The sequence below is a fragment of the Epinephelus lanceolatus genome, chromosome 16 (genome assembly GCF_041903045.1).
Source record: "Epinephelus lanceolatus isolate andai-2023 chromosome 16, ASM4190304v1, whole genome shotgun sequence".
NCBI classification, from domain to species: Eukaryota; Metazoa; Chordata; class Actinopteri; order Perciformes; family Serranidae; genus Epinephelus; species Epinephelus lanceolatus.
Genome location: NC_135749.1, coordinates 30,790,827 through 30,803,006, shown reverse-complemented (window position 1 = coordinate 30,803,006; position 12,180 = coordinate 30,790,827). Strand labels below are relative to the sequence as shown.

Below are 12,180 nucleotides of genomic sequence, written 5' to 3'. Positions count from 1 at the left end.
TCAAACAGGCTTTTGAAGAAGTGAGGACCAGCCAAAGTGTCCTCAATTTCCAAAAATGTCCACACTCTGTTGCTAAAATATGCTTTTGGGTCCTTACTTTATAACAAGTACAAGTTAAGGGGTTGTTAACATTAAGGTTACAGTTAGGTTTAAGGTAGGGTAAGGGTTGGGTTAGACATTTAGTTGTGATGGTTAAGTTTGAGGTAATGGGACTTAGGAATGCTTTATGTCAATGAGGGTCTTCACAAATATAAAACTACAAGAATATCTGTGTGTGTGTGTCCACAGTTTGTTGCACATTAACACATCGCTGCCTCCCAACACGCTCCGGACTCCCAGCTGTAAACTCCCACTCGTGCTCTTTGTTAGATGTTTGTCTGCGTTTGTGATTTTTGTGAGACTGAGTGGAGACAGTTGGCGATAAGTATCATTAATCAACAGCACACTGCGCTCATATCTTTCTTTTGTGATTATAATTCTTTTTGTCATTATGCATTCATGTCCGCTGTTGCTTTCTAAAGCACTCTGCGATAAATCTTTTTTTTTCGTTAAAAGCTCTTTATGAATAGCAACGGCATTTGCCTCACTGTGCTGGTCTACAAAGCCCCCCTTTGGCTTCCAAATGATCCTCTCCTGTACCTCGACTGGGCTCTCTCGTCATACTTAAAATTCAGCATTTGTGCCTCCTGATTTCTCAAGGGGATTGATTGCATTAAATTTGATTCTTTTCAATCAGCGTTGTTACGGAAACAATGAATTGGATAAGCTCACACCTAGTAGGGCTGTGCAGAGTTTTCAAGCGGTGCTGCAGAGGCAACACTTTCAGATTAAATAGATTCATGGGACCAGTGCAATTATCTGATATGGAAGATTAAAAGTAGAATGTTTTTTTTTTGGCAGTTGATAAAAGCAAGAATCAGGGCAGCTGAGGATGTTGAACTGCTGAAATTATCTTAATGAAAGTCAAATCGAGCACTTGTTGGTAAACCAGCGCGCTGATTGTCATCGCAGAGATTTTACGCTCAGATTTTCCTCCCGACTGCAATTCAATTCCAGTTTCAAGGATGCCTTCTGCATTTTAATGTAAAGGGTTATTATTACCCCTCCTAACTATCTGACTCTTCAGCTGCTTAACACTCATCTGGTCAGAGAAGGCGTCCAATCATGGCTGGAATCAGTTTAAATGCGGCTCACTGAAAAGGATACTCCAAATGTAGGAGTGTCAGTAAGCTGAGCAGGAGTTTAAATTTGACCCTCACCTCTTTGTCCTTCTTGCGCTCATCCCTCTCATATTTGTATCCTTGGGCACTGAAGGGGAATATACGTGATGAGGGATAATGTGAATTCCTCTGCTTGCCACTCAATCATTTAGGCGAATATTTTTTATCCAAAACAGCCCGATGCACATCCTTTTAATATCTTGTCCTCCTGCATAATTTTGATATCACCTTCCCTTCGCATCCTGAATTGCTCTGCCGTGACCACACCCTGCTGCATCTGTCCCCCCCATCCTTCTCTCATTCAGTGCTGTTACATTATTCTTCCAGACAAGGTCCTTAGTTAAAGGTCTACGCTGTAATTGCACCGAGGCGCCTGCCTGCTGAAACACTGTCGCCCCACTGGCAGCTGTACTCTGATTTATTTGGTAGAAGACATTTTATTCACTCTGAAAATGATTGAGGGAGCCCTTGGGGCCTAACAGGATTGAATGCTTATGACAGAGAAACCCGTGATTTAGTGCTCATGTACGTTTGAGGCTGTAATTGTTTTGTTTACATCAGTAACGCCCTCACATATTGGTGCAGAAAAGGATTTTACTACATGAAAGTGGAAACCAATATACAATCAGTGTCCAGTGGAAAACGTAAAACTTGTCTCGCGTTTTTTTGTTTTTTTTTTACCTGACATTTTTTTAATTTAGGGAAACACAGGAATAGAAACAAACATAGAACAAGGAAAAAAGGACAATACATCCATACATGTGAAAACACAGGACTAAGACATTAACCAGCAAAAAACAGAAATAAGGCAAGTGAAAAGTACAAGTTAGGTAAGAGTGGAAAAGAGGCTGTGCATGGAAGAGATCTAAGCCATGGATTTGTCTTTAAGGGCCATTAATGTAGATAAGAAAGAAACTTACGTTAATAATGCAGTCATCCACATAGTTTTCAGCTCTAACCAATGTTGGGGAGCAGTGAGCTGCATGTAAGTAAACTAGCGATTTAACTATGTGTTGCAGTAGCTTGCTAGTAGTCCAACTACATTCATATTTGCCATTCATATATGCATTGTGACTCATGTAGTTAAATTACTTTTTTTTTTTGACATTTTTTTCTGAAGTTAACTACTAAAACTACCAACAATTTGGGGCCATAAAAGAAAAGGAGTGCATTTTTATTTGTGATTTTTCCATTCCTACCTTACTTTTATTATAGTCTTTATAAAGTAATGTACGTAGCTACTGTGACATCACTCATCGGTTTGTGGACTCTTGTCTTGAAGCCTGGAATTCGGCATTTGGGCCGTTAACATCTTGTTTTTTTGGAGCCAGAAGTGACCATATTTAGACGAGAGGGTGGAGCTTTGGAAGAGTGAGAGGTGGATCAGACAGAGAACCCAGGGACTCACTGCCTTCATCCATTTTAATGAGGGGTAGGCAGCAGAGGGGAAGCCATTACCAACATGACAGACCAACAGATTTTGCTTACACTGAGTTTATTTTGATCAATTCCTGGCAGTTGCCACCTGGCTTTGGCCGTTAAAAATAGCCGGCATCACGGAAGCAGGAAGAAGACGAGACAAAGGAACTGATACTGTTCATGCCTGAATATCCAGAGTTACGTTGCTAGCAATGTATAGGGACAAATAGAAGTTAACTGGGCCTGGGATAACATTTCTACCAAACTTAACCCTCCGGTCCCCCTCGGACGGAAAACATCCTTTTCAGTGATTTTTCAGTTTTTATTTTTTGATAACTTTGGCTGCGTTCATGCATATAGCATGACATTTGGTCAGAAACCTTATTTTTGGTGATATTTTGAAATTTTAAAGCTGCTCCTAAATCAGGCCTAAAATACACAAATGGCAACCTTGTACGACACCTCGCCCTCTCAGACGAAAACCGTCCCCACTGAAACCCATTAAAATGACATTTTTTGATTCCCCTTCAATTTACATAAAAAACGTCATTTTTTTCTATCTCTGGCAGTCAGGTTGGTTAGAGAGACCTAAAAAACAGATGGGGTCAATTTCCATTTTTGGGGCCCTGCTGTCTTTTCAATACAATTCCTGGTTTGGCCACTTGAAGCACTATAGGCCCCTAACAGGGAGGGCAAATGCAGAGTAGATCAAAAAATGGTCTTGCTGTGCTCATAAGGATGTGACAGTGTGGTCTGTATAAAAATATTACAATATTAGTTTGTGTGTGTATACATGGACTCAAAATACACAATGTCAGATCCCTATGTGAAAATATAGCTAAATGTAAAACCATAAATTCTGTATTTGTTCATCACATCCTCATGGCAACTTAGAAACATGAATTTGATGATATTAGTCATGCATTACAGAGTTAGGGGATCAAAATGGAAGTTTTTACTAAAATGAATCATACATTTTCTCCTGCTTCCCCAGTAGAGCAAACACACACTAAATAATAAGCAGTAAAATTTCCTGTATTTTTCTCCTATTTTTTCATTATTGAGGTTTGGGAGCCATTGTTGCAAAAAAAAAAAAAAAAATTAAAATAAATGCTTGGTTAGTGTTGATATGGGGCTGTGGCTGTATAGATAGTAAAAAATATTGTGTGTATGTGTGTGTGTGTGTGTGTGTGTGTAATTGTGTAGCTAAAAATTGCAAGTTATGAGCTGCAGGTTGCTGCAAGGTTACATTACTGTTTTCTCCATCTCTCTCTCTCTCTCTCTCTCTCTCTCTCTCTCTCTCTCTCATACATACACACACACACACACACAATGAATATTTGGTATGTATAATCCAAGTAGGAGTTGGTTAAAAGATTTAAGCAAAAAAAGTAGAAAAAAAATATTAATATTTAATATTTTTATGGTTGTTTTTCAACAAGGACGAAAAACGTCCCGAAGGGGAAAGGTGTTGGTGTTTATTGAAAAATTGAAACTGCACAAAAAAAAAAAATGCATCAAAATTGGTGTTGTTATTAATCATTCACATATCCCAGACTGTGATAATTAGAAAAAAAAATCCATCCAACATTTATTACATAGAAAGTAATTCATAATTCTTTTTTTTTTTCATAAAAGTAACAGTGACTTCATGTAAAGAAAATGGCATATAAAGGGTTAAAAATCCTCAAAATGAATGAATATTTGATATGTATAATCTGAGTAGAAGTTGGTTAAAAGATTTAAGCAAAAAAAGGTAGAAAAAAATATTAATATTTAATATTTTTTAGGGTTGTTTTTCAACAAGGACGAAAAACGTCCGAAGGGGACAGGTGTGATTTTTTACAACGGGTACCGGAGGGTTAAGATGAAATTGTCCAATTATGTAGAAACTTTTGCTTTTTCTGCTGTAAAGTTGGAGCCAGCCTCAAGTGGCCATTCAGGGAACTGCAGGTTTTGGCACTTTAGTGTTGGCTTCATTTTTCATATGGCCTCCAATAGTCATAGGTATAGATTATTGCTATTTATTAACAGATGTTAAGAGACATTGTTGCACGCTATTATAGAAGCTACTTGGCTAACTAAGTAATCCTGCGTGGTACAATACCCCCTCCTTGACTTAGGTTTCTATAAGGCTGGTGTCTGACTGATGGACATCGTTAAAGAAACCAAAGCCGACTTTCGTGCACTTTCCCATGAAAAAAGAAAAAAAAATCTATTATTTTTGCTGGCATGTATCTTTCTGTATTATGCGTTGTACCAAACTAGACTGCTCCCTAGGGTAGCTTTGCTGTAGTTCACCTCCTTCCGGTGTAAAGCTTGCAAAGCTATGGTTTCAAAGTAGCTTTGTCAACACTGGCTGTAGCAATTAACATTTTTCTATTACTCTTGCCTTTATTGGATAATACACAGTGCAGAGGCTTTAGGGACACGCTGGGAGAGTTGGACGAGGATGATGTGACAAAACAAAAGCTCCTCAGTTGGGTTCAAACTGGGGACACTGCGGTTAAATGATATGCATGCTGGTTTGTTAGGCCACAATGATGTTCTCCATTTTGCATTTTTGAGTTTGATGGGCTTAGAATTTATTGGACCAAGGGTGGTAGAAGTTTTTAATGACGGAGCACATAGTTGGCAAGTATTTAGATAACTCATTCACCACAGAGACACCCCTCCAACCATAATTAGCAGTAGTTGGAGGCCAGCGAGGGATCATGTTCTTGTTGCTTCATTAACAACTGATTGGTCGAGTGGAGAGGAAGTATGAACCCTCCATGTGTGTCTCACCCTCCCATTAAAGCTCCTTGCTGTCATGCTGGTGACACCATGTGTTTCAGAGGTGACACATTCACTCTCTCTGCGGACCAGCAGTAAGAGTCATTAGCCGCAAAGACCGCAGTCTGAAGGGAACCGAATTCTTCAGTATTTTGGAGAAGTCCGAAAATACAGTGGAGGCACAGTGCAAACCTTCAACTGTTGTTTAAAGATAAAATATTGAATGGAGCTACATGAGAACAGTGTGTTTTCCCCATAAAAAGAAGCAGGTGAATGATTTAAGGGATCAAGCTGGCTTCCTGAGTGTAAGCCTGCATTACTGTGAGCCTGGTTCCTCTTTCCAAATAAGGTGCAGACTAGGTTTTTAAGGTCAGACATTGTTATGTATTTCCTTTTGCCATGTTTGCATATCCTCCTCCTCATTGTGCATTGCTGTGTCATGAGGAAGCAGAGAGCGCCGTGTCCTTGGCGGTCAGGTGACAAATGTGACGTCACTGGTGTTAAATGATGTTAAATGATTAAATGTTAATGTCATATTGATGTCTGCATCACGCATATATGTATGCAAATCAAAGGTCTACTGTCTGTGTGTTGTCTGCATCTCATGCACTTATTGTGTGTGTGTGTGTGTGTGTGTGTGTGTGTGTGTGTGTGTGTGTGTATGTGTGTGTTTGAAGTGTATGCATGTCATGGTTTGCTGTCTGGGCACAAACTTGGGCCTGGGCTATGGCTGACCTTTTATGGCATTTGAACAAACCCAGGACACACACACACACACACACACACACACACACACACACACACACACACAGACACACACACACACAAACACTGACACATGGCTGACCTGTAGTCTGCATAAAACATGGGGACAGACAGACAGACACACACACACACACACACAATCACTCATCCATATGCAGGTCTTCTAAGTCCTTCATGACTCGGGCCCTGATAAATGGTTTAGTTGAACTTCCTGTGTGACCCGTGGGCTGGTGTGGACCTCAGGCTTCCTCTGCGGCTGTTTGCACACATCACATAATGTTTCTCATTTTGATTTATTGAAAGAGCGCTAACTGGCTATGAGAGTGTAAGTGGGTGCATTTGAGAGTGTGTGTGTCAGTGGAGGGTTAACTGGGCTAAATCGGGTGAAGGATTCCTCTCTGCAGGCTAGTCTTGACACCCCACAGTGTGCGTTTGTGTGTGTGAGAGAGAGTATGATTGTGTGTCTGCCTGAAGTGATTCACCTGCTTTCTGAGTCATCCTCCCGCGTCCTCACATATGTGCACACAAACGCACATAGTGCACAAACACAGCGTGCTCACACCTCCACAACACATATGAACTGTACACAGACTGTTCACAACCTTGGCCCAGTGTGTGTTTTCAAGACAGAGACCTGACATTATGTAATCTGCAGTGCGGTTGGCTATCTTTGCTTTTTTTTCACTGCTTCACTGACATAAAATCAGCAGCGGTGATGAAAACCATCTGCTGCGTTTGAGGTCAATACAGAGGTCGAGCCCTTTTTGAAATGCCTTCTCATTTTCATTGTTGTGCTGCTCCCTGCACTTCTGATATCTCCCGCACAGTCCATTTCACTCATCCCATCCCTTTTCATGCTATTTTGTTTGTTTCACACCAAACTCCATAGCAGATTTTGACAATTTAGTGTTGTCTCGCTTACCGAGAAATAAGGATGCCCCGCAAGAACACAACACAATCTTTTTCTGAAATGTTTGCGTCAACGGATAAATTCAGCAGAAATAGATCCAACAAGTAACACTCATTTCCATAAAGTTTCAACTTTTATAGCTCAGCCAGTTGTTTATACAGAGATTTTTTTTCCACTGGCACATTCCTGGAGGGGGCAGTGAGCAGAGTGATGCTGTTTTAAAAGCTGACATTTTTATCATACTACATGTTGGCTGAATTCACAAGTAGGCTCTGGCGATTCAGAAAAGTGTTGAAGCTGCACCAGGCAATATTTTAATGGTAGAATCCAACCATCTTGTCAGGCCACTTCAAAATGGTGCAGCAACAGAGAAGAGAGCCCATCCTTTTTTTTCCCAAAATTAAATTCTGGTGTTGAGCTCAGTTGCTTGTGGGAAAACATCTCTACCCACAGAAAATTACACAGGATATCCAGAAAGTTGGACCACCAACATTCAATATTTAGCCTCTTGTGGATTTTGTTCCCCTTCATAGCTTTAGAATGGCTAGATTAACAAACACGGGCACAGTGTTTGCAGTTTACTGACGTCAAGTTACAGGATAAGACAGATATGTCATACTTGGATTCAGTATTCGGAGGACCAGTGATCGTGTTCAGTCAGGAAAGATTCTCTTTGGTGTTTTCATAATCTGCTACTCTCAACATCTGAAGCCTCAGTGTCAGCTGTCAGGCAGCGTTGTGACGTTGAGCTGCTGTATGTTGTCAGAAAATCCATCCAGGACAGCAAACTGTAAACATACAGGAAAATGATGATGTGAATTTGGTAGGTTTACATTTCCATTTGGTCTGGGTAAATCATTGATATTTTATCCATATTGTGATCATGCCGGTCATTAAGAATTATGGACATGGGGACGAATCTTTCCAAACTGGGCCCCTCATCCACATCAGCTCCAGCACCGACACCACCGGTAGCACCGTTTCAAATAAGCTCCTGACTAATGTTTGGAACAATCATTTCAATACCCAGTGTTACAGACCAACCCAGGCTCTGCTCTGTTTTGCATACATATACTCAATGTGACAACAAAGCACAAAAAGTAAAGTGAGTTATTTCAATACACTGAAAAAAATCTTTCAAATTAGACTGTGGCACTTACATTCCTTCTTTTACCCTACAACAAAACAAGGAAAGAAAAAATCCCTCCAATAAATGATTTGAGAAAAGTCAAATCAAACATCGCAGAAATTACTGCAGCCATTAAATCATAAAATCAAATACATTTACCATTCTTCTATCACTATTTCCAAATCCAATGTTTATTATTTGTTAATTTATGCAATTCCAATACTGTTTAGAGACCCCAGTATGCAGAAAAAAAGACCTCAAGCTCAGAAGGTTGAGCATGCGCCCCATGTAGGCGGAGTCCTTGGCAGCAGCCCCAGTTCAGTTGCAACCTGTGGCCATTATTTAGGGTCTTTCCTACAAGATAGCATGAGATGGTATCAATGGACAGCTGAGGTTGTCTAGTTTTATATGGTACCAGCATCTTCACTCTAGCTTTAAAACAGAGCCCGCTACAGCAGATTTTATTCCTTCCTAGCTCCTTACCTTCACCATGTCCAGCTTCACCTCTCAACTCATAGACCAGTGGTTCCAAACTGGTCCAGCCACAGGGTCCAGATTTCGCCTTAGTCATGAGTTCGAGGTCCAAGTCCAAGTAGCTGTCCATTGGTCACTCACTCTGTAGCAGGGCACGGCATTCCAAAGTAAAAGCTTTGTGCCGGAAATTCACTGCACTTTAAAATAAAGTGTGTTTTTTAAAAACTTGACACATTTGCGAGTCACTTGCGTTCCATTCACAGTGGACCCACCGGTTGGGAACCACTGCCATAGACTGCATGCTCATACCTGGTAGAGACATGTGCAGGTTATCAGATGACAAGTTAAAATATGTTTTCAGGGACAACCATACAGCTTTGCATGGGCCCCCCATGAGCCTTTGTGCTGGGGTCATTTGTACCCTGTGACCCTCCCTGGTGGTGGGCTTAATTGTGATGAGATTAGATATCCATAGATTTTGGATATCGTAATATTGTTAGTGTTCTCCTTCTTTTAAACAACTTTGCAGTTATTTGCCGTCACCGACTTAGTCATTATATCCACATTACTTATTGATTATTTATAAAAAATCTCATTGTGTAATAGCTTTAATGTGCCAGTAGTCAACCTTACAATATTGTGGCAATATTGATAACAAGGTATTGGGTCAAAAATGTTGTGGTATTCAATTTTCTCCGTGTGCCCCAGCTCTATTCTGCACAACATTTGAACCACCACAAAGCAACAAATGTCACCTGTACACAGACTTAGCTGGCTCTTGTAAATGAGTCTTAGATTAAGCTCTAAAAGCACCAGTATGATCCATGAAACAGTCCAAGAGTGAAGGACAGGCGACCGGCAGGCAGAGTCGTTGTTTCCAAGGTAACAACTAAAGTGAACTAAAACAGTGAAATCTCCTCTTTGTAACCAAGAATGTAGGCAGCGCAAGTTTCACCTTCGTTTTTTCTTGTACTTTGGTCAGAAATGTTATCTATTCCTTTCAGTGGAAGCAGCCATTGTACAAAGTGGTCTATAGTGCAGCAGCTTGAAGTCATGTCTTTTGAGATGTGAATGCTCGCTGCAATTTGCACCTAGAATTTACAGTTTGACCTGCCGTTCATTCCTGTTCAGATGATGTTGGAATATATTCGAGCTTCCATCCGTCCAGCCAGCTGATGGATTTCCAATGCTCTCTCATCCGTGCTGCCGGCACTCTGGGTGCTCTCTCTCCCACCCTCCCTGCATCTATCTATCATTCCATCACTCCTCCACCTCTTTCTAATAATTACAAAAAAAAGGACCGGCCTCAAAGAGATAAAAGATGACACTGACATAGAGAAATGGCATGAAATAATACTACACTGGAGCAGATAATGTCATTTCTTTCAGCTGACTGTGTTCCAGGCAGCGGCAGAGCAGGTAATTGAAGCGGGAAGCTGGGCCCTTTAAACCCTCCCCGCAGTGTCTCAAATGCAGATCAGGCTGCATGATAGTGTCTCGGCCGCCACGCTGGCTAATTACACTGTGAATCCCCGAGGACCTGCATCAGGTTTATACTCATAATGACACAGCGCCACACCACACCTTGTCAAACAGTGTTTAAAATAGAGATTGGAAAAAAAATGGAAAGAGGTGCTCAAGAAAATTAAATTGGTCTCTCCCCTGTGCTGTTGGTATCTGCTTTTCCATCTCACGCTTTTTTCTTCCTGTCATTTCAGCTGCCTCTGTCTGTCATTGCTTTCTTTTATCTCCGTTTCTGTCAATGGCCCTCTTTGCATGTTATGAACATGCGTCCTTGATGGATGGATAATCAGGCAGCACAAAGAAGCATGAATCCATGTGTAAATGTATGCAGAATGCACTGAACTACTGTCATCTAAAGGTGGACTGAGATGTGTTTGATCACAGTAAAAACATTTGTAGCTACGTGACTGGAAAGACGACGTCTGTGTGCTGATCAAACCGCTGTACGCACATATCAGCCAGGTGTCGACCATGTAGTGTAATACTGATCAAAAATATGCTGTCATCATACAGACGGATAAGGATAAGATGAGGGGGGTCATTTAAGGCGGTTATTTTTAAAGGATGCCAATATCACAAGTGAAAGTACATGTGCCAAAGTGTGTTTTGGCAAAGGGGGAAAGAGAAAGATACACATATAGGATATGATTGAGCTACATCAGGTCGTGACACAATCTGTTGCAATCCAACTGTTATGTTAATGCTGTATTTAAAAGCGGCCAATGCTTCTGTTTCCATCTCTTTGTATTATTTATGAATATGTATGGATCACAGTAACCTCTCTTTCCTCCTGAGTCTGACTGTCAGAGTGAGGACATGAGAAATCAGGGCATTTCTTCATGTGGCTAGTTCCACACTGGCCCTTTGATTAAAGTGAAAGAATCAGGATAAGGTAATAATCTGAAACTTTTTTCATAAAAATAAATAGTAAATCAGTCTATTGCCAGTTGATGAAAGCTGTTGTTTTGCTGTTCTAAACATCTGGTATGTGGAAGGTCTTTGGGGTTTAGTAGGATTTGGAAATTTCCTGTGTACAGGAAGAGATGCATTTTAATTTCAGACAGCTGTTTGTTTGGAATAACAGAAGAAATGAAAGGTTATGCATTGTAATAATGTGAACACAGCATGAGCAGGAGCAGCTGCCACAGCTGAACAGATCAAGACAATCCTATCACCAGACGAAAATGTAGACATTTGATGTGAATCTCACTTTCTGTGATGATATGATATATGTGCATGGTAACTATGGCATGGTAAATAAACACACAATTCTCTCCCCGAAAAACAAACATATAGGTTGTCTATTCAAGCAGCGTATTACAACCCAGATTTCTGTTTATGGTTAGGCAGCAAGCACTAGTGGCCATAGTTTAGATAGGAGTTAAAGAGGGAAAACAAGTCACATATTATAAAGAGCAACAAAGTCCGTGTATGAAGGAGGTCAGTGTGGACCGATTGGTCAAACAAACACAGGACTTTTATTCAGAAGATTGCTGTAAGTGTCCTGTGTGAAACCAAAAGTCAACATTGACTTTAACCTACATACTAGGGATGGGCATGAATACTCTTGTACTTGATTTGGACTTTGTAAAAAACATTTATAAAATAGATATACAAATATATTGACCTTGTTCTCTATTAAAAGTCAACATTTTTGGGGTGGAACATCCACCTGTGAATATCTGCAGATTCATTTGGCAAAAATGACACATCTGCAGCCGCTGATAATATTCAGTATTGTCTGAATCAGAATCAGAAGCACTTTATTGATTCCTGGGTGAAAATTGTGACACGGTTGCTTTGGTGTAAAGCACAGATAATTATATGTAGAAATAAGAGATACGAAGCATGAAGTATGTAAAAATGTCAAAATATGTGCATTACACTACAGTGTTAACACTAGTATGTAAAATATTTGAAGGTATAAAATATGTATAATATGCTGAGTATGTAAAGTGTGTAAA

The 12,180-nt window shown here is 40.3% G+C and overlaps 1 protein-coding gene across 4 annotated transcripts in view; it reads left to right on the top strand.

Annotated features, from left to right (window-relative positions):
• pvrl2l (PVR cell adhesion molecule related 2 like) overlaps positions 1-12,180 on the top strand; it is a 445,969-nt gene that overhangs the window by 115,059 nt on the left and 318,730 nt on the right. The window lies entirely within an intron of this gene.